Source organism: Calypte anna, chromosome 1, assembly GCF_003957555.1.
Source record: "Calypte anna isolate BGI_N300 chromosome 1, bCalAnn1_v1.p, whole genome shotgun sequence".
Lineage (NCBI taxonomy): Eukaryota > Metazoa > Chordata > Aves > Apodiformes > Trochilidae > Calypte > Calypte anna.
In genome coordinates, this window is record NC_044244.1 from 108,301,862 (window position 1) to 108,326,407 (window position 24,546).

Sequence of the window (24,546 nt, forward strand, 5' to 3'; positions counted from 1 at the left end):
CGGGCGGGGAGGGAGGGAGGGGGAGGAGGTAGAGGCTGGCAGGCAAGGGAGGGAGGGAGGGAAGGAGGGAGGGAGCGAGGAGTTCCCGGGGGCTCGGTACGGCGCTGCGCTTCCCCCCACACCCCCTCCTCCTCCTCCCCCCGCCCGCTCGCACCCGCCCGCCGCTGTCCCCGCGCTGCCTGGCCGGGGCTCAGGCCGCCGCCGCCGCCGCTGCTGCTGTCGCCGCGCCGAGCCGAGGTGAGGCCGGGCCCTGCCGTTGCCGCCGCCGCCGCCGGGCGCTGCGCAGGTTTGGAACGCGCGCCATTTTGTGAGCGATAGAAAATCCAGCCCGGCCAGGAAGCGCCGCGGATCCGCCCGCCGGCCCGGGCCGGGCCCCCCCTTCTTCGCCGCCCAGAGAGGAAGGCGCGCAGCGGACAGACCCCGCGGTTAGTGCCCTACTCGCCCCGAGCGCCACCGGCACCGACGCCAGCCTTGCGGGCCCGAGCGCGGCTGGGCGGCCGGACTGCGGAGCGCAGAAGAGGGAGGCGCTGCCGCGCCGGAGCCCCTGGCCGAGGCCGGGGGAAGCGTTCCCTCCTCGCCCTGCCTGCGCCCGCCGCCCGCGGGAAGAAGAGGCCTCAACCGGGAGAAACCGGGCCGGAGCGCCAGGGCCCGCCGCCCCCCACACGGGTAAGTGAGACGCCTCAGCCGGTGGCGGGGAGCTGCGCAGCGGGACGAGCTGGTGCCACCTCCCGGCCCGGCGCGGTCGAGGGGGGCGCAGCGCAGGGGGCAGCTCCGCTGCCATCTTAGAGAGAGAAGGTGGGGGGAGCAGCGTAGGAGCCCGCCGAGCCCCGGGCCGGAGCTGGCAGGGCCGGGACCCGCACCGGGCTTTGGACCTGGCCTCCTTCCCCGCCCTCCCTACCGCCGCCCCCTTCTGGGGCAGGCCGGGCATGGCCGGGGGGCAGCCGCGGAGGCCGCGGCCTCTGCGGCCCTTTTCCTCTCGGCGTCCGAGAGAGGCTGTCGCTGCCGGGTTGGGAAGCAGAGCGGCGAGAAGGGCCGCGGGAGCGGCAATGGAGGAAGGGAGCTCGCTTGGATCCCCTCGCTCTTATGCGCAACGCCCTGCGGTGGGCGGGTGCGAGGTCTCGCCCCGGTCTGGGAGCAGGGAGAGGGAGGCGAGGAGGGCGGCAGGAGTTGAACCATCAGCTGAGCAGGCACCTGTTGTGGTGGGGGCTGTAGGTGCCCCTGCCTGTACCTGTGTGAGGGACTTGTGTGGTAGGTAGGTGGGGAAGTTGGAGGCCGATGTGGAAGGAGTACCTGTGTGAGATGACTGTCATCTGGGTGGGGGGGGCGGGAGAGGAGGAGGAGGAGAGGGTGGAGAAGGGCAGGGAGAAGCCGTTGGGAATAGGCACAGGGACACACAGGCACTTCTGTATTTTAATAAGTGGCTGCAGTCTTTTAGGAATTTAGCTTTGTGTTGCTGAAGAAATTTGAGACATCATCTGATACATGGGGTGATCCTTCTCTGGAGTGGCATTCCTTCTCGCCTCCAGAAAATGCAATTAAAAATACTGCAATTTGAAATTTCGAAATTGGTGCATTTTTGAATCTCAGTCAGCTTTGAAGTTTTCGGTTTAGTCAGTCCAAAGACTATGTAGGGGTTCTTTGATCGTGTGTCTAGATTGCTGCTGTTACTTAGTTCTCCCATTACTCCACAGTCATTGGGGGAAATAAACATTCATTGTTTGTTAAAATTAACAAAGACAGAATATCTGACTACAAAATAAATCAACAAGCATGTTTTTGACAATCTGCTGTTCTAATCTGAATGGGAGTGTGATGTTAATTTTTGGCCAGTAGGTATATATAGTCACACTTCCATGGATATATGACCATAGGAGAGTGTCTAGATAAGTAAAAGTCAACTACTTGTCTTGTTATTACTGTGTTGGCATTTCATTCTCCTTTCCATAAGAGAAGGTGTGTGAAGCAGAAGACCACATCGATGGTATCTGGTGATAAATAAACAAACATTTTGTTTGTAATAGTATTTAATTATCTGCCTGTCAACAAGCAGAATTTACCTTACCTCACTGGAGTAGTCTGAAGCCCAAGAAAGTTTTGGTAAACTTGTTTCTCTTTCTCTCCTCATTCCCATCCCCCAGCCTCTGTAGGTTGGATATTTTTTGAAAATAAATTATACTTTATAGAATTAGAATAATAACACTGAAAATAAGTGACTATGAGCTAGTATTTTTTAACTTCGTGTGTGTATATATAGACTGCTTTTGTAGGCTACGCTTCATGTTTTTGGCTTATATGAATTATTTAGAACTAATGTTTTTATTAGCAATCTGAAGTAGAATATGTGTGATATGGTGAATTTACATTTTCTGCTGTGGATTAAAAATTCTGTCAAAGTTTAATTCATGTTTTTTGAGTACTCTTTGAGGAGAGTGAGTATAACTTGTTCAAAATTGAATAAAGAGCATGATCTTCTTAAATCAAGAAAAGAGGGCAGGTTTTTTGTTAAATTAGTGAGTACGCATTTAGATATGGCAATAATTTAGTACTGTTTCCAGGCAAATAGGTGAGAAAGACAGTTTGTTACATGAGCAGCAATGTTACAGTTCCTGAATGAATACTTGGGTGCATTTAGAACTTGTCATTGGAATCCCCTCCCCCATGTTGGACAGTGACAGAGAAGCTGCAACAAGGATAATTTTACCTAATAGCAGCCAAGAGTTCTCTATTTCAGTGTCAGTTTATGGGTAGTATTCTTTTACTTGTGTAAAATAATGAGGTAGTCATCAGGAATTTATCAGTTTTTAAAGTACATGGGTTTTGCTTATACTGGGAATTAATGTTTGATGACCATAAATTATTTTCAACATACAGGTTAACAGTTTAAACAAAGTGCAAAAATATGACTCGTTTCTAATAAAAACTGCATGCCTCATCTAAGCTTTTAAAGTTATATTTAATGAGGACATATTTGCTGACATATATACCACATTTTAAAATCTAAATTCTGATCAGGCCTTGCAAAGAAATATGTCTGGGTCACCTGTATTATTAGACTTTGCCTTCGTTGACTTAATGTGATATTTTTGTCATTTTAGTTCAAATCAGTTAGACAACACCTTCACATAAAGTAAGAAAGTCACTTTTAGTTTCTTCTAGCATGTTTGAAACTGTACTACTTGGTCATATAGTAGTATGTGGAAAGACTAGTTAAACACATGAAAAAATGTGCCTTTATTTGCTATGATTTTAGATTCTCAGCTGGACTGAAATGGATGCTGATTTGAAGACATACACTTAACAAAGAAGCAATTTTGTTTCTATAATTAGAGTTATCTTTTTAGTATTCTTAAAACCTCTTATTCAAGGTGTTTTGAACCCTGACTGTGGGACTGTGGTTAGAAACTTGTTACAGCTTTTGTTCTTGAGTAAGAATTAACAATTGGTATATGCTTAGTTTTCTGTGGTAATTTCTAATACCAGTTGGAGAACTATTTTGTAAAGTGAATAAAACTTTCAGATATCTTTGTTTTATTGGAGCATGGGAGACTTGTATAACTTCTGAAATCCTTTTGTAAATAGATCTGTTGTTGTAGAATAGGATTATTTACAGAAAACTGCTGCTTTTGTCTTTATAACTGAGTACAATAGGTTATTTGTTAAGTTTACAGTTTCATCCCCCCGCCCCTTTTTTTTATACAAGTCGTAAAAAAACATTAAAAAATTATGTAATAACTTTTTTGTGGATCAGACTTTAAGGATCTGATATGTTTATGCAGCGAGACTCCTATTTGGCTTCAAGACTATTTGAGATAATACAAGAAACCTTTCTTGACTAAACATGCCTTTCTTGAAAGCTTATGAGTGAAGAAAAAAGACATTCTGAGAAGCTGAATATTCTCCTTTTCTTTTCTCCCCTCCATGGGTCCTTGAAGAGCACTGTTACAGGATCTGCAGTCTACTGACAGTTTAAAAACACTGGAGAAACTTTGGATAATTAGAAGCAATTGTTACTTCCAGAAAGACATACTCTTTATATACAGTTATATAGTACTCTTATCCAGGTGTCACACTATACCAATAGAATTGCAGCGACCTAATCATTAGTTGGGTGTAACAATTAATGTAACAGTCCGTAATTGGTATCTATTGGTTGGTTATCTTTTTCTCTTAAGGGGAAGGAGATAACATGTTTGATTCTGTTTCATCCAAGCATGACTGAAAAAATAGCTGCTTTTGCTAGTACAAATGTATTTCATTAGTCTAGAATAGGTTTCTAGTTCATACTTGTCCCAGCCTTATTTGGAATTAAGCCCTCTTGCCCCTAATACTCATATATATGAGTCTTGTCCAGTATCTGTGAGTGTTTAATTATGGCTGACTTGTCTGAGAGCACAGATCAAAAAAGGAGCTCCTCTTGTACTGGGAAGCACATAGGGATGAGACAGGCTAGGTCTCATTGTCTTCATAAGGTTTCTTTTCCCCTTTCTTGCTTCCTGCCTCTCCTCATCTTTGAAGGATAGGTGTGTTTTTCCACATTTGAAAGTGTTGTAGATGGGGTGGCTTAATATGAAAGGTACCGATGTTATCGTATCACTGATCCCAGAATCTCCCATCTGTACAGTTTGTAGGGAGACTACCCACTATTCTGGAGCCTCTGAAGTCTAAATAGTTGCTATTTCAGTTACCCTTATGCAGACGTGATCAGTTTAATTTCAGCTCTGAATATAGCATTTCTTACAAGCAGCAAAAATGTTTCTGTAATTTAAATAACATAAGCTAGCATTTATTTTGTAAACATACTCCTAACCAAGTTTCCAGGGTCTTAGTAGCACTAGATACCTGAAAGTGAAACTGAGTAAATGAAAGTGAAATTAACTCAATTAAGTGTCAGTTTTGTACCAGCTGTGAGAAACCAAGCTTTCAATTTATGCATTAGATAAAGCTAAAAAAAAGAAAAGAAAAAAGAAAAATAAAAGATTGTGTTTTGATTTTGTAAAAGGAATAGTTAATAACATACTAATGTATCTCCTCCTTTTTATCAAATGTTTGGATGGTATAATAAGATGGGAATAGAAACGTACAAATTGATATCTGATGGCAGATTTATTTTTTCAAACAATATTTGAAAAAATTTAGAGTGAATTTTGGTAAGTTACTGAATAATACCAAACTAATAGAATGTCTACTTGGCATAATCAAGTTCAATTAAAATTACTAAATTGAACATGACACTTAAATTCTAGTGTCCTGAAAAGTTGTTGTTCATTTGTTTTTTGGCTTCCTGGTTTGAAACACAGGTTGTTAAAGTTTTCATTAATTTGAAATTCTTTTTAGAAAGAAAGCTTAAATCTTTATTTCTGGTCTTGTGAACTATGTAAATAACTTCTTTGCTTTACCAGCAAACCTGTCACTGAAGAACCAGTTGGAGCATAGCACATCTACTTTCTTAGTAAAGGAAATAGTTTTGTGTCTGTGCTATCAGTTTACTGTTTATACTGGGGGAAGGGGTAAAAAGAGGAAAAATACTGTCAAATAGGGAAGTTAATTTGTTAGTACTCACTTGGTTCTGTATTTTCTGAACACTATGAGTTTTCTTACAGTGATCTGTTTGGTCTGTCCAAGTTGTAACTACAGTTTTTTTCCTACTTATAAATATATAAACACATATTATTACTTTTTAAATGAAGTTTATTACTTTTTAAATGAAGTTTTAACAGTACATGAAATACATTTAGGATATGCGTATGATTACAGAAAAAGTAGTTTTTAAGTCTGATTGACATTGAAAGCTCAATAGCTTTCCTGGATTGTGTCTGATTCTGGCTTCTTCATTATGCTAACTTGTGGATAAGTAGGCATTAATTTTATGGCATGCCAACAATTCCATGTTAGTTTTTTAAAAATATATTCCTGTCTTTGCCAATGTTACAACAAGTGATTATTGCATGAAGAACTTGGCAGTTTCCTTTTCTGTAGAAGTTACTCATAAATACTACAAATATTGGGTCATAGTTGTACATCCAGCTGTGTTATTCCACGTTTCTCACCACGATCAGATGTTCATAAGCTTAAAATTCTGTGTTCCTGTATTTAGGGTGACTTTCCTGTCAATATCATAGTGTGCCTTCAGAAGTTGTAAGCCCTGTGGAGTAAAGTGAGTATTACTGCAAGTGCACAAAGTGTACATAGTTGCACTTACCTATCTGTGTCTTCTCACTGAAATCCGATTTTTGCTGAAGTGAAGTTCAGTATATACTAAGGCTACAGACTTAACATTACACTTTCCCCCCAAATCAGAAGCACTTGTAGGTGTAGTTTTGTTGGGAGATTGGTTAGCTATGCCGCTACTATGGCTTCAGTTTAAAGGACCCTTGCATCTCTTCAAACTTTTCCTGGTGGTTTGTTATTTTTAATACACACTGCTTCTTACAAGCTTTGTTGCTAAATGAATTAATGTCTTCTGTGAACTGTGTCTGTAAGAGACAGCATCATAAATGATTCATTTATGGTGAAGGCTGAGTGGAAAGAGTATATATGATACTGTGTTATAAACTATAGTTGAAGTTTGTATTATAAAGGCATAGTTAAAAATTGCTTGGTTTTGTATTTCTTTACTACTACTATAGACCTTAGTGGGGATCTGATCCCATTTTGGTTTGTGCTGTGCAATATGAAGTAAGTATTATTTCTTTCCCCATTTAACGAGAATTTTATGACTTTGAGATGCATACCCATTCATTCCCATGTAGAGTTTGTTAAGGTGTTGTGCAAATGTGCAAATGTGTTTGTGATTTGTTTTTTATTGTGATGAGTAACAAAGGTTGTGAGTTACTGTACTTTGAGACTGTGTTGTACAAAACCTTACTAATAGAAGGTCTAAAAACTAGTAATATGGAGGTGTGAATGGAAATAATTTCTATCTGATGTGATCCTTACAAGAGGTTTTATTTTCTGTCTTCATAGGATTTGTTTGGGGATATTTTCACCTATGTATTTTACACAACATGCAGTCGTGATTTGCATTTCACAATTGACTGTATGAGTATACTTTTAGTCTTACCCATCAAAACATACATTTACATATCTCTACAGAGTTAAATTAAATTAACCAGTCATGTTCTTAGCATGGACATTTAAAAACTTGATGAGCTTAGTTCTGAAACCTTAAGAAATCCAGTTGCACATGTGGAAACAAATTGTTGGAGTACAAGTACTTCTCTGCCTTACTTTAGTGGTTAATGACAACACTGACAACTTTGTCCTTGTTCTTAAATCAAGATTTCTTCATGTGATGGCGACTCGAAACTTACATTATGCTTTTCTTATGTAAGGAACCATTAGAATTTGAGATGATTTCTAAATGTGTATTTGAAGTAATACCTAGTTCCTCTTAACTTATTTTGCATACTCCCAGGGAATTGCAGTAAACCATAATGTAAGTTTTTGCTAGGGTATTTCTGTTTAATTTTGTATGGACGTTACTAAAGCAAGGAAAACATGTTGGCTAAGTTACTTGTGTTGAGTTCCTTGTTTTAATGTACAGTTTAAAAGAATTCATTACTTTCCCCTCTTCTTACAATGCCAAGAAATAGTTGTATACGCAGGTATATAATTCTGGTTTTCTGATAGATGTTCTTAACCAGTATCCAGTTATTTCAAGAAATGAGAACACAAATTCTACTTGTAGTTCACAAATAAGTATTGTGTTTTGAAATCATTCTCTCTTCTGCATAGTTTATAAAAACGTTACTTTTCTAACTGAATGGAGATATTTAAAAATGTTTTTTTCAGCCTAGCTGTTGTTCTAATGGAAGTGAAATAGAGAAGTAAAATATATCTAGTGATACACAGGGACATTCAGCTCAATGTTTTGTGTGTGAAGGACAGGGATGTACACATGTGACAAACTGGTGTTTTGAAGAGGTTTTCTGAAGCTCTGCCACTATATGCATGTGGAGCTTTGCATTTGAGAACAGTAGGGATGATCAGTGATCTATGATCAGTCTGTATCCATGATCTGATAGCATATAGACTATCAGTATTTGTAGGGTGCGGGGCTTTGAGTTAGTAGCAGAAAAAATTTACTCTCAATAAGCTTTATAAATGCTTGTTAAAAAAACATTTTAAGATAAAGGAAACCCCAAATTGCAGTATTACATGTTATTTTCCTAGCACTGAGAAGTTAATGGTAGACTTAAATTTTTAAGCACAGGTTTGTTCCCTTCCCCCCGCTCTTTTTCTCCTTCATTGTCCAATATAATAATTTCTAGTTCTTTAAAAATACATGTTTGTACTAATAATTTTTTTTTACTACTTTTTTACTTAGAAAGTATCATTTCAGGCCTACATAGCTAAAACAGTATTTTGTTGTACTATTGGCCTCACTCTTTTTCTTAAGATTTTCAGTCTTGTAGTTCCTACCTAATTTTATTGAAAAGTAGAGTTTGGTTATGGGATGTGAATATGGGATGAAGGATTTAATTTTTAGATTTCTGTATTTGAAAAAAATTTTTTCAAATACCCAATATACCCTTGGTATATTCTGATACAGGACTCATAATATGGTTTCCTCTTCTTCTCTTTCTCTAGACTACTGCTACTTAAAAAATAAACCTGAATTTTAATCTTTGTATGCTAAGGCAAGGTTTTGTTTGCATGAAAGAAAACCATCTGAGATCTGTCGTTTGAGGTGAGGTGGCAGCTCAAGATACATTTTTAGCAAGCACATTGTAGGCCTGGAGTACCATTTCTTCATTAGTCATGCATATTCTGAAATGTATGTGCTCCTAACTTGATAGTGCTAGTTTATTTACCTATTTGAATAAAGAGTTATGCACTATATTCCACATGTTGTGAGCACAGTCTTTATTCTTATATTTTGATCTTGAGTACGTTTGTAGAGTTGAATTTGATTTCATTAATCATGTCCATGCAACTTCCCAAACTAAGTCAAACACCCAAACACTGATCAAAATGGGGAAATTGACTCTTGATTTTGGTAGTCTGAAATATGTGTCACCATGTGGTAAATACAATAATTTTTTTAAGATACAATCTGTTAACAACTGCATACTGTCTAGACCTTGCACTTGGTCTCAGGTCTGTGACTTTCTCAGGTTTGTGCACAAATGTAACATTTTAGTAATTGAATCTAGCAAATAATAACAGATCCTGTCATCATCTTGTGCAAGAGAAATATTTTTCAGTGATTAGGACCTAATGTACAAAAAACCCCTTCAACCAAACCTAGAAATGTCTATGTATGTTGCCTATTGGCAGCCTAGCCTAGGGCACTGACTTCCTGATTTTTTTGGGATGGGGAGCGGAGTTTCATTTTAGGCATTATGGATAGCACTTAACTTCACAGGGCTTTACATACACACAGCAGTTACTGCTTTGCTAACAGGGGATAAATACCTGTTACCAAACAGCGTTTTAGGAAAGGGGATGAAAGTAAAAAACGTAAAGTTATACAGTGATGCAATGGGTGGAGCTGAGGTTAAGGGTTTAGGTGTCTTATGTCTTAATAGCTTAATAGGATGCTCTGTATTTGCAGTTGAATGTGACTTGAGTTTATATTCTGAGTGATTTGTAACTCAGTGAAGCAGTCTCTAAGGTTAGAGAGTGACTCAGCATATCCAGATAGAGGTCTGCTCAAGGAACATAGGATTTGTTTGGAATTTTGAGGGAATTAAAGTTCAAACTCATTTTTTTTCCAAAGGGAGTTTGCTCATCTTTAAAAAAAATACTAATTTTTTACTTGCAGTCTCTGTATTTGATATGCATACTTCAGTTCCATACAGAACTGATTGAGTATTTCAGTAAATAGTTTTGGTTATAGTATAAGCGGCATTTACTGCATAAATTTGTTTTCTGTGTGCTGTCCTCCTGATGTACATGATAAGCATCTGTTCAATGAAGAAAATAGCATTTGACTGTATAAGTAAACACTGTGTTGTAAAATATCTAAAAGAAACTGAATTCTGTATGAGGCTTGCCTTAAACATCTCTTAGTCTATGATTTTATGGCATTTCATAAATTTTTTTTTCACATGGAAGGAGAAAACTCAATTTGTATTATTGAAACATCTCCAGAGTACTAATAAGTACAGAAGCTCCTACCTCTCCTACCTGGTCTTTCAGGGCTGATTTCTCAATCTTATGGGTCAACCACTTGAGAGTGAACAGTTCAGGGAACAACAGGTTACCTGTGCAAGTGTGTATTGGATGCATAAACCACATTTATGCATGCTTGGTTTAGTTGGCTTTTATGAGGGAAAATTGACTAAATGTCTTAATTGTGACTCTTTGCAGTAGTAATAATCTGTGTACTTGTTTCAACTGTTCAGACTTGCCACAGGGTCTTGAGACACTGGTTGGTACTAGTGGCAGTGAAGGGAAGTAAACTGACAGAAGCTGATGGATAAAGATTGAAGCTATTGGTCTTGTGCTACTATACCTTCTTAAATTTTGGGAAAATTGGGAAGACTTCATTGTGTTTTCTTCATCCAGATCAATTCCATCTTCTGTGTACCCTAGGCTGGTGCTTAATTTCAGCACAGAGGGAGTGCTGAAGGGCAGCACAGCAAAGAACAGCGTATTCAGAGCAAAACACAAGCAACATTGATTTTTCTCCCCCCTTTCCTTCTACCCTAAATAATTTTATTCTTCCAGCTGCCCAAATCTGCATATGTTTTTTTGAGACTAGGGAAAATGACCTTATCCCCCTTAAAACAGTGCATATGCAAAATTTGAAGAAAATGATTAAAAAAAAAAAGATGAGTAGTAATAATTCTGTTTCTGTGTCTCATCTATGAGGAATATAGCATAGTATTTAATCTGATTATTTGTTTTACAGTGTAAGTACTAGCAAACTGATGTGAAGTTCATGCTGCAAGATATAGAGGCTCTGAAACATTTTGAAGGAAATTGTCAGAAGAGTCATTCCAAGGCCAAGTGGGCAACAAGGAGTCCTTTGAAGGCAATTACCTTAAGCAGCTTCCCTTCTCTCCAGATTCTGGCTACTTGTTCCCACCTGCTCTGTTTTGGCACAGCTGTTTATAAGACCAGGCAGTGAATCAGACTTGGAAACCGAGTTGGCTGAAATATATAATTTTTATATATAACATTTGAGTGTGTGTGTGGGGGGTGGAGAATCAGGTTACTTTTCAGTCAGATTGGTTCCCAGACCTAGTACACTGTGCTGCTGCTCAGACATTTGACAAGATAAAGGAATGGGTTGTGTGGGTGGACAGGAACAGCGTGCCTAGAAGAGGCAGGGGTTGGTTAACTTGCTCTGATAGCACTGTTACTTAATGGAGAACACAATTTTGAGGAATTTTCACCACCCCTCTTGTCGTAAATGACTCTCCTGTCATTGTCTCTCTGTCTTCCCTCCCAGCCCCACTCTGCCACTCAGACTTTTCCTTGTTTCCATGCTTATTCCCTCTCTAATGTTCCCACTCTGATGCTTGCTGTTTGCAAGCACTTCTATTATGTGCTACCACAGTCTGACATAACAGCTTCTATCTAACTCTCATGCTTGCTGTCTGTCTCGCTTGCTACCTGTCCTGCTTATTCCTGATGCATCTTTCTACTTGTGCTCTTCCAATAGTTGTTCCTCACTCTTGTCTCTTTTGAACAGTTTGCAACTCCTATTCATGCCCCTTCTCTCCTGTGTCATGTCTACTAATGCTTGGTCTCTCAAGTGCCACTTTTTAAGTCACTTACTGTCTCTTCCTTTCTCAGTATTTTGTCCTGTTTTTTTTTTCTCACTAGTTCTTACTTTCTCTTCCCCTACCCCACTCCCTCTGCCTCCCCCCATAATAACAATGCTTCTGAGGGGAAAAAAGTATCCACCTTTTGAAGACTAAACTCCAAAATTTTATTTTCTGGGTTTTTTCCCCTAAACATTTCCACAGAACAATAAAATGTATGGATTTCTTCTCAATCTTACTCACTTCTGAAATTTTTACTTGAATTTCGTATTACCTTAAGAAAGGTATGCGAACACAAAATATGTGTTGTTCCTGATTGGACAAACTGAAAGGTATATTCAAGTTTCTGAAGTTTATGTTCTAACAAAAGGTATTTTTCAGCTGTCTCAAGAAGGCATGAGCATAGCTTTTTTATATCAGAAGTTAAATTACAGGGTAAAGATGCTTATTTTTCCTGTTCCTGCTACACAGAGGAGGTGAAAAGTTTTCTCTTGATAGCCTGTTTTTAACGTAACCACCAGCTGGACCAGTCATGTTAACAAACAAACAACTCTTTTGTAGATTTCATATTTGCTTGTCCTCCTAAATCAGTGACCAGAGCTGCTGGGATTATTCTGTTGTTTAATTTCCATGTATTCAGATACCTCCTAAGTTTGTCGGGGAATTTTGTTGATAACTATTTACCTTTTAGTTGGAAAAGTAGATGGGAGTGCTGATTGCTTGGTATCTGAATCCTTCCATATTTTAATATCCATTTGTATTTTAATAATTCAAAGTGACTTCAAATGAAAACATGGAAGACTGCACAATTCATTTGTTCTTGAAAGCAGGAAAAAACAACAGAATTTCTCTGCCCATCTCCTTTTGCTTCTTTAAGGCTTTGGGTGGGCCAAGGGCCAGAGCACCTTAGGTACCTTCCAAAGCATGCTTTCTTAATGCAAAGTATGATGGACAGCATCTTACTTTTGCGTTGGTGTAAGAGAGAGCTCTTAAACATACCATTCTCTGAGCTTGTAGGTTTTTGCTTTGTTAGGCCAGCTAGGTCAGGTTATCAAGCAGCCTGCTAACAGGATATACATGCTAATAGGGCAAACACTTCTGAATTACAATCATTGCCTTTGGAAATTCATTTAGTTCCTTCTTGATTGGTAAATGAAAACTATACTTTCTGTGTCTCTTCGGGGGCTTGTGGGTTGTTTGATTATTTATTATTATTGTTCTAAATCTCATCCATTTTTGCTTCTGCTTTGGATCTTATTCCAGTCTACCCTTTGGTAAATTCTGGTTGTCATGCTTTATTTATTTTTTGTTTTAATGGTTAAAAGCTTTTGGCTTATGGTAAGTAACATGGCATTGCTTGGTTTTTAGGAATAGTTGAGGTTTCTTAGTCAAACAGTGGTCTAGCAACTTTGATATTTACTGTTTTTCTTTACCCTCTTCTGTCCTCTTCTTCAGCAATTCATTGCACTTTTCCCAATGTCTTGTATCTCTTTTTCCTTAACTTGCTCTGAGTTGACTACTTAGCAATGCAGAACTTCTCACTTTGGCTGTCTATACCCTTCAGGATATCATCTGTCTCCTTGACCCCTCCAGGAAAGGGAGGAAGACTACCTTAGTGTTTTCAGGCAATGTCTGTGGCAGATACAATCTTTATAGGCTAGCAGGTCTCTTGCTCTCTCCTAAACACAGAGGCACCATGAGGATCATCTCCATGCTTTCTAGTAATTCCTGTAAATCCAGTATGAAGCTAACTTGAGATACTTTGAATACAAACTTCCTGAGCAAAGAAGGGAGAGTACGCCTTGACTGCTTGATCCATGTGGGGTTACATCCTTGCTTGAGTAGATTCAGTATAGCACTGCTGATCTCCATAGAGGTTTCTCTCTTAAAATCTGAAGCCATTTATTCTTTTTATGGTCAGTTCAAATGACGTCTCAAATTAGCAGCATGGAGTTCTGGCTTGTTTCCTTTCTTGCTTTTTTATTTCTGGGTTACCGTAGATGTGGTTATCTTGAGTACTGTTTGGAGGTCTGTTAGGTCAGGATTTAGAAGCCCCCATTTAAAAAAAATTCAAATATCTTTTATTTTTAGATTTTTTTAAATCCTTTTTTCCTTTCTGCAACTTGCCTTATTAAAATAATTTTCAGAATTTTTATCAGGAAAAAAATACTACAGGAAACTCCTCTAGTCAGAACCCTAGAAATGTCTAGTGCTGGTAGAGATACTGTTAAATAACTAGCAAATTGTATCATCGTAGCATGTCGTAGAATTACTTAAATGATTAAGTTTTAGTGCAATGTCTGCTTCTCAAAGAATGACAGATAACTCAGCATTAGATTGATCAGTTTATACCTATTATTCAGATGCTGGACTTGGCAAAGTTCATGTAAACTGTCCCAAAGGTTCAACTTCTTCTATTTGGCCTTACAGAAGTCTCGTTAGACAAGATTCATCTGAAATACCTCTGCTAAAGGGAATTTTCCTGGGCTTTTTTCTTTATGTGAGATGTCTTAGACTTTTGTTTTATAACTGTCATCAGATAATATTAAAATAGGAATTCCATACGTCTCCATAGTGACTGTACTCGGAAAGGGATTCAAACCAACAGTATCCCAAGTTGATAGACTAAGCTTGAACCACACATTCAGGACCACAATATAACACAGCTGTTAAAAGCAGAATTGTTCTGAGTTCTTAAAAACCTTCAGTACATTAAAAATTGACGTATTTAGTCAAATACGCGTGTGTGAGCAAACCTCGAAAAGCTGGTGTTTGGTTTTTTGGGTCAATCCATTCTAGAGTAGTGAGAATCTGGAAAGGGAGGAATGTGGACAGAACAGGCAACCCTCACCCATTTTTTTATTTATTCATTTATTCATTTATAGCAGCAAATTATTAGAATGTCCTGGTTTGGGCCAGGATATAGATTTGCTTTGTCGTCCTGTTTTATTTCATCCTTAGCCTTAATCTTATTTTTCTGTTGTCTAAGTGAAAACAAAGTCTCTCAAATATGTTGTGTGCTAAAAGGTGCTTGTAGGTTGGTATGTATGTGGTCAGTTACTGAGGATAAGCTGACGAGGTAGGTTGTTGTAAACATGATTGTGAATTTGAAATGGGGGCTGTCAAATTCAAATTGAGTAACCTTATGGCATGGTATCTTCAATCACTTGTTAGAATCCTGAAACCTTTTCCACACCAGAAAGTTCTTGTCTTCTATATTGATAAGCAGCAAAAAACAGCTTTAATAGTGATGAAAGAGTCATAGTTTCTTGGTGTCTGAAGGCTTTTATATTGAATCTTTCTGTGATTACTTCATGCGTTGAAGGAGGCATGATGAGGAGTTACTGGATGAAATTCTAAAAAAGTTGTGTAGACAGTAATATTAGATTATGATGAATGTGAAGGCTTGATGAAGAATTACTGGCTGAAATTCTAAAATACTTATGTAGACAGATTGTGTCGTATGTTCTGGGTTTAATGGTGTGGGTTTTAGTCCACTGTGTTTTGTTTTGTTTTTTTTTTTAAATTTATAGCAGAAAAGGCTATGATTTTATCTGGTAGAACAAGTGTTCTAGAGTCTCCAGTGAGCTACCTGTAGCTTCATTTTGTAGAGGTATAAAGCTGACAACTTTCAATGAAATCACTCTTCATTGTGATAATAAATGTACGCCAGTAAAGCTTTTGTTAGTTGATGTATACCCACTGTATTGGCTCTTCTCCCCGTGTGTGCATGTGTCCACATGCATATATGACTTGAATAGGGTGTTTGAATTCTTAATGGATTAGAATACCATTTAAAACTCAGCAAAATTTCGCACCCTACGACTTCTGCAGTAGTATCTTGGTATATCTCTAGATATACCAAGATTTGGTTTAACATTATGCTTAACAGCAGGGGTGGGAGTCTAACAAGGTAATAAAACAAGACCTTGGAATTTTAAATCTGAAAAAGAAGGTATTTTGACCTCATGACTACATTATGTGAAAACTGACTGAAGTTTATTAATTTATCTCCTTCTTCAATGAGAATTTTCTAGGTCAGTGGTTCCTTAACTGGGGAATAAGGCCATGGTAAACAAACTACAGATGGAACTTTAAACCATGTTGAATTATGCTGCATTAAAAAAATATTATGTTAGGAGGATATATATTTTGTCAAAAATTTTTGTAGCTGACTGATTATATTCTGAGAAATGTTAGGGCTGTCGTTCTGGAGTGAAGGAAGTGGCAAAAATGTGGAATCTTTATTCATGTATTTACTTACTACATTGAAAGACAAGCAGAAAACTGATTTGTGCGGGTTTTTTTGGGGGGATGTTGGGTTTTTTTGGGTTTTTTTGTTTGTTTATACTTCAGCAATTTCTCTTTACCATAGTTTTGGAGTGCCTTGTGATGTTACACACATTGGTGATTTCTCATGAGCATGACACAAGAGTTACAGTAATTTCCTCCTTCAAAGATGGCTCACAAGTCAGAGAGGAATTTAGCTAGGTCTGCAGGTGGACTTCTAGCCCTTATCATTGCAACTCCTTACCTTTTTGGTGCCTGGATGTTGTATGGAAGTATGACATGGCTGTTTGTAATTGGGTCACAGGAGGCTGTCTCTGTCCACTTTTTCCCTTGGTTAAACATACTTGCAGATTCTCTTTGTTGACGTTTTGCTTTACTGTTCCATACTGGACCAGCTGAAGAAGCTAAGAACAAATACATCATCTAAGTAAAGGTAAAAACGTCACTGCTGATTTAGCCACCCAAGCTGTTTCATCACAAGGTGGAGGAATGCCAGGAAGAGGAGTCCGTGACTTGCTTTTTTTTCTTTTTTTTTTTTTTTTTTTTTTTAATTTGGTGAGCTTGTGAAGTCATTCACTTGGTGGGAAGTTATGCTATGTGACATAAACTGAGCTAGCATCTTTTTATGGCACAAAAATTCCTGTTAGCCTTTTTCTTCTAGCATTAAGTTTTTCTTCCCATTTGCTGAGACAGTCCAGTTTACTAAAGTGGCAGGAAATGAACATGACACAGATGTGAAAAGTTTTTAATTGGTTGTTGAGTTTTGTTTTACTGTATATTCCATGTGAACGCGGAGGCTTTACAAGAAAGGGGACAAAACTACAATCCTGAGAGCTGAGAAAGAGAGGGACTGCTTGCCCTTCCTGGCAGTTCAGTGTGTTCCTCAGATACACAGTTCAAACTCACATGGTTCAATTCCAGTGAGAATACCTGGATCCACCTGGCTTTTCAGATGTTCTTGGCAACTGTCCCTGAGTCCCATGTAATCTGTACTGTTGTACAAAAAGAGAACGAACGAGTCATGGGACAGAGGGAGAGAAAAAGAAGCATGCCTCTTCAATGCAGTGATTAGTGTGCTTACCTTAATGGAAGAAGGGAAAGAAACTTTTTGGGATTAATCAGTGTTGATGAATTTTTACAGGAAATGGCTTCTGGGTAGTGTTTTACTTCTGCAGCAGAAAGATATTATGTGAATTATGGAAATGTAGCATAACCACCAAGTTAGAAGTGAGGTGCAAATCAAGTGAGAGATAGTGTGGAAAAGTATAGATGGAACATAAATACTTTATATCAGTCGAATTATATTCTACTCAGTTTCTAGTTATTTGTTAGGTGGCTTTAGCACTATTTTTTTTTGGTAGTGAAATCAAGTTAATTTTCTGAAGGACCTAATGTGATAAATTACATGTCTTTGCATTTGTTAATTCATATGCTTATATACAAGTACTCCAGGATTTTTTTTTAATGTATTTGAGTGTACACACATAAGTACAGTTTATAAGAATAGGTGGTATTGTCCTTATGCTAGAGGTGCCTTGAATTTTGAACAGGGTTTTTCCTTAGCCCTCTAAACTGGGAACTCCTAAGGTAATAGAAGTACCATTCCTTATTTGTTTGCTGCAGTAATCCAAAATAGAAGTATTTTTGCTTTAGAATTCAGATTTTTCTCCTGCTATTACACTGGTCAACCTGAGGCTGAATTAGTCTTTCTATATACTTAGGCTGAGACAGTGAGATCTAAATGATAAAGATGCTGGTTTTTACTGTGATAAAAAGGTCTTTTTTTGTTTGTCTTGCTTTCCAGTATCAGAGAAGTTTGTAGTTGACATGTCTGGTTAAATTAATTTCTTCATTTTTTTTAATGTCAGCTATTATGACAGACACAAACTATATATAGAAAAGCCTGTAAACATTTCACTTATGTTCTTGAAGTAGAGGTGGGATCTATTCCTAATAATATCCAACCAGATGTTAGCTGTGGGCTTCAAGGTGTGCTCTGTGGCAGTTTGGCAAGACCTGCTGGAAATAGTTTACTTAGGTTGTTCTTTACTTCTCTTGTATTGTATTCTTAGCCTATACAGCAAATCTTATAGATGGCTAAAGTGTGTCAGGTCTCTTCTTTCTCTGGACAAACATGGTCTGTTTAGATGGTGGGCTTTTTAGGCATTTTATTGTGTTGCACAACACCTCGTGCAATGAGGTTATCTCTGAGTGAGCAGAGCACCCTATTTATTACCCCAGCGGAGTCTTGTATGGCCACCTCACTTCCAGTATCAGTAAGTATTTGGACTTCTGGCCCTGACCTAGGAACTGCCAGTTTCAAAGGTCCAGGACATCAAAGACTGCACAAAAATACAAATAAACTTCTCTGTAATTGAGAAGTATTATGCAGAATGGAAATGTGTGAGCTGCGTGCACACACTAAAAAGAACGATTAGGTTCTTATTTACTGTGTAGAATTTTAAGCTGAAAGTCAGACTCAGGCTTTGGAGCTGTGCAGAGTCAGCAGAAAACTGATCAAAAACGGTGAACGTTTTGCATCATGCTAAATTGCAGAACTGACTCACTGAGACTGGGGCAGGTGCCAGACGTGGTGCAAGCAATGAGCCTTCACTGAGTGGTTAAGGGCAAGAAGGGATGTGGGTGGGAACACAGCAGCAAAATCTAAATTAGCTTACACTTTTGGGGAACTGCACAATGAGAATTCTTATTTTAATGAAACAACTTAGTTTATTCACCATCAACTAACTGTACATGCATATTGTAGTAATGTATGCTGAACTTGACCACTGTCAATTTTCAAAGGTATTGAACTTCACATGAACTGCTATTTAAAAGCATGCTGAACAAGATGTAGAGTTTCTGTACTGACATGTCTGGCAAAAACTGGAACATGGTTTTTGGTTTCCAGGTTACAAAGACCTGAAAGAGCACTTGTGCATAGTGTTAGAAATAGGGTCTTGGTCCTCTTTTTCTTTAAACAGATTTAAACTCTCTTTCCCATCTGTCATCTTAGGGTCCCAGTTACTTTGTCAAGTCCAACTATAATCCGGCTACCACAACCGCTAAGTCATATCCTGAATCATAGAATCATAGAATTGACTGGGTTGGAAGGGACCTCCGAGATCATCAAGCCCAATCCTTGATCCACTACCGTTGCAGTTACTAGTGCCACATCTTAACACTTCTTGAACAGTCCAGGGATGGCAACTCCACCACCTCCCTTGGCAGCCCATTCCAATGCCTCACCAGTCTTTCAGTAAAGAAATTTTTCCTAATATCTAACCTAGATGTCCCCTGGCATAACTTAAACACATTTCCTCTTGTCCTGTCACTTTTTACTTGGGGGAAGAGACCACACCAGCCTCTCTACAGCTTCCCTTCAAGTAGTTGTAGAGTGCAATAAGATCACCCCTGAGCCTTCTCTTCAGACTAATCAACCCCAGTTCCCTCAGTTGCTCCTTGTATGACATGCCCTCCAAACCCCTCACCAGCCTCATAACTGTTCTCTGGACATACTCCAGGACCTCAAAATCTTTCTTATACCATTGCACTCCTTTCGAGCACCTTTTAACATTGATACATATAATGAAAAGGCAAATCCGAGTTCTTTAAGCAAACTTAAGTTGTGGCTGGGTCCTTGTTTACTACATTTGCATAACTGTTCTGTATTCTACTTTATTATTATTATTATGCTTGGGATATGTAGAAAGAAAAGTAACAATACACTGGAACTCTTGAGTTGTGCAAATGGGGAAAAAAAAAGTATTCTTCCACTTTGAACAGTGTGCTTAGTGTTACTTTTAGGAATAGCCATTTGTGAGCTAAAACTGCTTTGATTGCTCCTGTCAAACTGTCCCTTCCTCCTTTTCTGGAGAGGCATTGTGTACCCTGTTTCTTAAGTACTGATTTGGACTATTTTGATAGAAATGGAAGCCCGTGAACTTGTCCTGCATAAAAATCATCACCTGATGATAAGACTGTGTCTTGTCTGTTTCTGTGGAATAGGAAAAAGGGGAAAGCATAGACCTGAGACCATCTTCCCCAGAAGGTTTCTTAAATGATTGTGCTTTAGATATACTAATTATAATATATATAATTTCTTGTGACTGGTACATTTACCATCAGAATGATGTTGTGACTTAAGTCCTGTTAGAAAGACTTATTTGACTATCTCATAGATAGTTAATTTCTGTGTGGGTTTTGTGGTGTTTTGTTTGTGTTTTTTGGGTTTTTTTTTGTTTTGTTTTTTGTTTTGTTTTACAGAAGGTTTCTGTCTAGTTCTAGATGTCGTGACTCGGCAACAGTTCTTAACAAGTGTCCCCAGAAAAACCCATCTGAGTGGTTGGAGCCTGATGGATGCATTAGAAAATCCTGATGTTTGAGAACTAAGTATTTTTATTTAGTTCTTTAAATACAATGTCAAAATAGACAAGCTTCAGTTTTTCAGCCTAAACTGAATCTTGGACAGTTTAATCTGATTTATCATGTTGAAGTTGAAAGGGTATCAGCAGTACTTTACCATAAAGAACTCATATCAGTATCTGCTGTGGTAGAAGGCATAGGGATTTTTGGGTTGAAGTCTGATTTAAGACTTGGGCATATGACCAGCAAGTACCTAACTGTATATGCCTGTCCAGCCTGTTTCCTGAATAATGAAAATCAAAGATTATGACATTGCAGTTGTCAGTGGTTGCTGTCATATGGGAAGCAATTAAACAGCAGTTAATCCATGGCATGTTTGAAAAGGTCTAAAGGTATTTTAAAAGGCACACTAACTAATGTATGGCTAAAACAAGCCACTTATCTGAAGTCTTAGAAATAAGCACCATTTATTACAGACCTAGCTAATGTATACAGTATGTATGTATGTACAGTTGTATCGTTGGTTGCTTTGGTTGTTTTAATTTGGAAGGCTGTAGGTGTGTGTGTTGCCATGTATTAAAGTATTTTGGAAACCTTCAAGATTAAAGGTACTGCTGTATCTGGAAAATGAATGTCTAAGGTGTTATATTTGAAATATGTAACTTTACATTGTCTTTGAAAGTAATGTTGGAACTATCTGCTGCCAAAGTTGAAATGGAAGAAGTATTCTTATTTCATTTAGACATACGTCTGTAGCTCTACAGATCACTTCCAGGAATCTGTATGAGGTGTTTTTGTAACTGAGTTTGTTGCAATCTGGGTAAGATTTTATATCCTCTCTGTTTTTGATAAATTTTGCTACAGTAGTGTTTACTGAAACATGATGGTTACCTAGGTGTTTATTAACTTTTGGTTCCTGTTACATATGCATTGCTGTTTGATAGGGAATTTGTCATGCTTCAGGGTTGAATTAAAAGAGGAAAAGCAAAAGCATACAGTTAGAACAAGGGAATGGTTATGATGTCAAAACCCAGTAGCATCTGAATTTGATAAGGATGGGTCACTGAGAAATCTGAAGTCTCTTGCATGTGTCATAGTATTCTCAGAAAACCCTAGTAGCTGTGAAAGTACTTAACCATTCAGATGCCCATTTCATTTTCTTCCATTTCTTGGAATAACATTTTTTTAAAGCCATTTTAGCAAACTTTTGCACAGAAACTGTTGGTTTTGCCCACTGAGAAAAAAGATTTTATATTTTCATGAGCATAAAGATATTGCTGTTAAAAAAGCTTGTGTTTGCAGAGGAGAACAACTGCCCTTACCTCTCATATATATGTATTGTGTGTGTGTTTATGTATGTATAATGTGGGTCTGAGCTCTTGCAGTTTTTGAGAAGTGAAAGCATTTTAGTACACATCACTTGTCTGGAGAGCAGTACAAGTACTGTCCCAACTCTGCTCTAGGATTAAAAAGCTAAAGTAGCTGCATCTGAGTACTCTCTGACCATCTCTTGGTCTCTTGAGAAGTCAAGTCTATTTTGTAAATAAAGAGTACAGCAGAGAATGGAAGTAGTAGATAGTGACCACTAAATTGGAAGAATAGTAAGATGTAGTAGTATAGACCTATAAATTGTGTGGTATTTGGCTGCTTTCTGTGGAGATCTTGGGTGTTCCTTTAATTCTTTGTTTGCTTGCTTGCTTTATGGCTGAAAAAAATAAGGAAGTAGGAAGGTCATGCTCTCTTGAGACTTCTTAGGCCTAAGGTTCTAAGCTGATGAATGTAAATATATAGTAGTGCATATTTAGCTTTGCATTTTTAAGGTTCTTTTCCCAACCACAAGGAACAGAAACAGGTTTTGTAAATTAAATAAATCCTTTTGAGAACATATAGAAAAATATCAGTTTTCAAAAGCATATCAGAGCTGTGAGAGCAAATTGCTCTGGCAGGGGGGGGTTGGACTAGATGATCTTTCGAGGTCCCTTCCAACCCCTAGGATTCTGTGATTCTGTGATTCTGTAAAATTACTAAATATAAAATATTTCACAGCCCTCATGGATATTCTGCTTTGAAATAAGACTTTATTTGCATGCTACTGTTAAATTTATGGTTAACATATTTACTAAAATTATTCTTATTTTAAAAAAAAATTATAGTTGCTTATCAAATGTCACTTCTTAAGGAAGTAATATGTAGAGTGCATGTGTTAACATGAAAAAGGATTAGATTGCTACATACATCTGTTTTTGTAAGATAATATAGGAATAAAGAAAAATACTGGGCTTCATAAATATCCTTCCATTTCCTGGAATTCTGTTGTCATCATGGCTACGTGAATTTGAAGTGGAATTATTTTCAAGGATCATATAAATGGAACTCCTTAATCGCATTTATACTAAGTAAGGCTGTTAACCATAGAGCAGGAAATACTTGGTTCTAAGTGTTCGGTGCCATCCAACAGTTGTGTAAATTTTAGCTGATATTGCAGGAGATGAGCAACTCCTGCTGTAGCATCTTTTTGCCAGTTTTGGGTGAGGAAGGAGAATGTAAATACAGTGGCGTGAATTTGCTGTTCCAAAACTGTTAAAACATAACTACATCTGTTTTCCTTGACACTATTAAGTGGGCGGTAAAAATAACCACTGCCCCCTCTGATTTGTGGTTCCTTATATAGTCAGTATACTGAAAAATATTTTAGGTTTGTGCTTCTGAAATTAACATTTTTAGTCACTGAGTAAGAAAAGAAGCATATGTAAGTTATCTAAAAATTCTGAAGTGTTTGAACTTTTATATTAGTGTAAGTGTGGGGCCTGTCACTCTCCCTCTCTCAGTGCATCAGTTTAATTCTTCCTGAAACCATAGGCTTTATTCTGGAGTTCACAAGAACAAACAAATATTCAGAAAAAACAAATCCTGAGTTGTCTGGCTGTATGGGTGAGGTAGAAGTTTTAGACTGTACAATTTCTTCATATACAAATAAAGTGCTACATTTTTTAGAAGTTACATATTTCTTTTCATAAAAAGGATAGGTTTAAAAAATTGTATGTTATTAGTCAGATATTTCAGAGACTCAGACTGTTCTCTGAAGTCTTATTAAATTAATACCAGTGTGACACCATTGTAGGTCCTCCTATGATAAAATTAGGTGCAATTCCATGTTTAGTATTTTGACACTAATACTGGCCTAAGAAACCCCTTTTTGTCCCAGTTATTTGTTCCTGCTGCCAGGCTGCTGTGGACCAGATCAGATAACAGATATGGGATAAAAAGTAGTGGTCTCTTTCTTCTGCTCCCCACTTTCTCAACTGGGTTAGTTCCCCAATGAAATTTGAGTGACCCTGTAATTGTAGCACTGTCTCAGACAAGCAGGTAGTGATGGAAAGGATACAGGTTGCTTAAGTGGTACTGCTACTGAAAAGAAATTTCTACTCAACTTCAAGCATAGTTGTGCTTGTGCCCGATTTGAATTTGGGTGAGAAACTTTGTGATTTCAGTAAAGCTGCTTTTACACTATAGGATGGGTTCTTGCATCACATGTAAATTTAGCATAAAAGCAAAACTAGTCATTCACAGTGTATTCTTCTCAGATGAATTAGTACTTTTTGAAACACTGAAAGTAGTCCTACAGTAGACAACACAAATTGTGATAAAGTGTGTTTTGTTTTAGATGCAGTTGTTTCCTAAGCATTTCAAAATAATGATCTAGAAGCTAATATAGTCTTCTAGTTTAGCAGTGTTGATTTAAAATTCATTTGGAGTACTAAGTATAATACAAGCTCTCAGGATGAATGTATTGGTGAAGTCTTGTGTAACTCAGTTTTGCTAATTATCTTTTTTACCCTGACATGAAAACCAGTCAGGTAAAAACATGCCATCTTCCCAAAATTTTAGCATTCACTTTCTTAAACATGGGATAAACTGATGTATGAAGGTGAGTATGCTCATAAGTCTGTTGAATACACAAACTAAACTGAAGAAAGGTATATTATTTTCTCTTACTGAGTTATGTATTTTAAAGCCTAAAGATAGTGAAATTGCTGATTATTTCAGTGAAAACATTCAGCTAATAGATTTTCTGTAGCACCAAAGCATTGAAGCCTAGGGACAGGGATCTATGACTTTTTTTGGGAACATACTAAATATGATGCTAATCATGAATTACTTGTATTTTGCTTAG

The 24,546-nt window shown here is 38.0% G+C and overlaps 1 protein-coding gene across 3 annotated transcripts in view; it reads left to right on the forward strand.

Annotated features, from left to right (window-relative positions):
• The first annotated feature begins 209 nt into the window (after window positions 1–209).
• Window positions 210–24,546, forward strand: part of DYRK1A (dual specificity tyrosine phosphorylation regulated kinase 1A) — an 85,575-nt gene continuing 61,238 nt past the window's right edge. The window contains exon 1 of one of the 3 annotated variants that reach the window (XM_030446268.1): window positions 210–666. The gene's annotated coding sequence lies outside the window, so the exon portion shown is untranslated. Of the gene's footprint in view, window positions 667–700; window positions 1,109–6,132; window positions 6,155–24,546 lie in introns of those variants that run through there. The other 2 variants (XM_030446277.1, XM_030446287.1) reach the window with 2 other exon arrangements.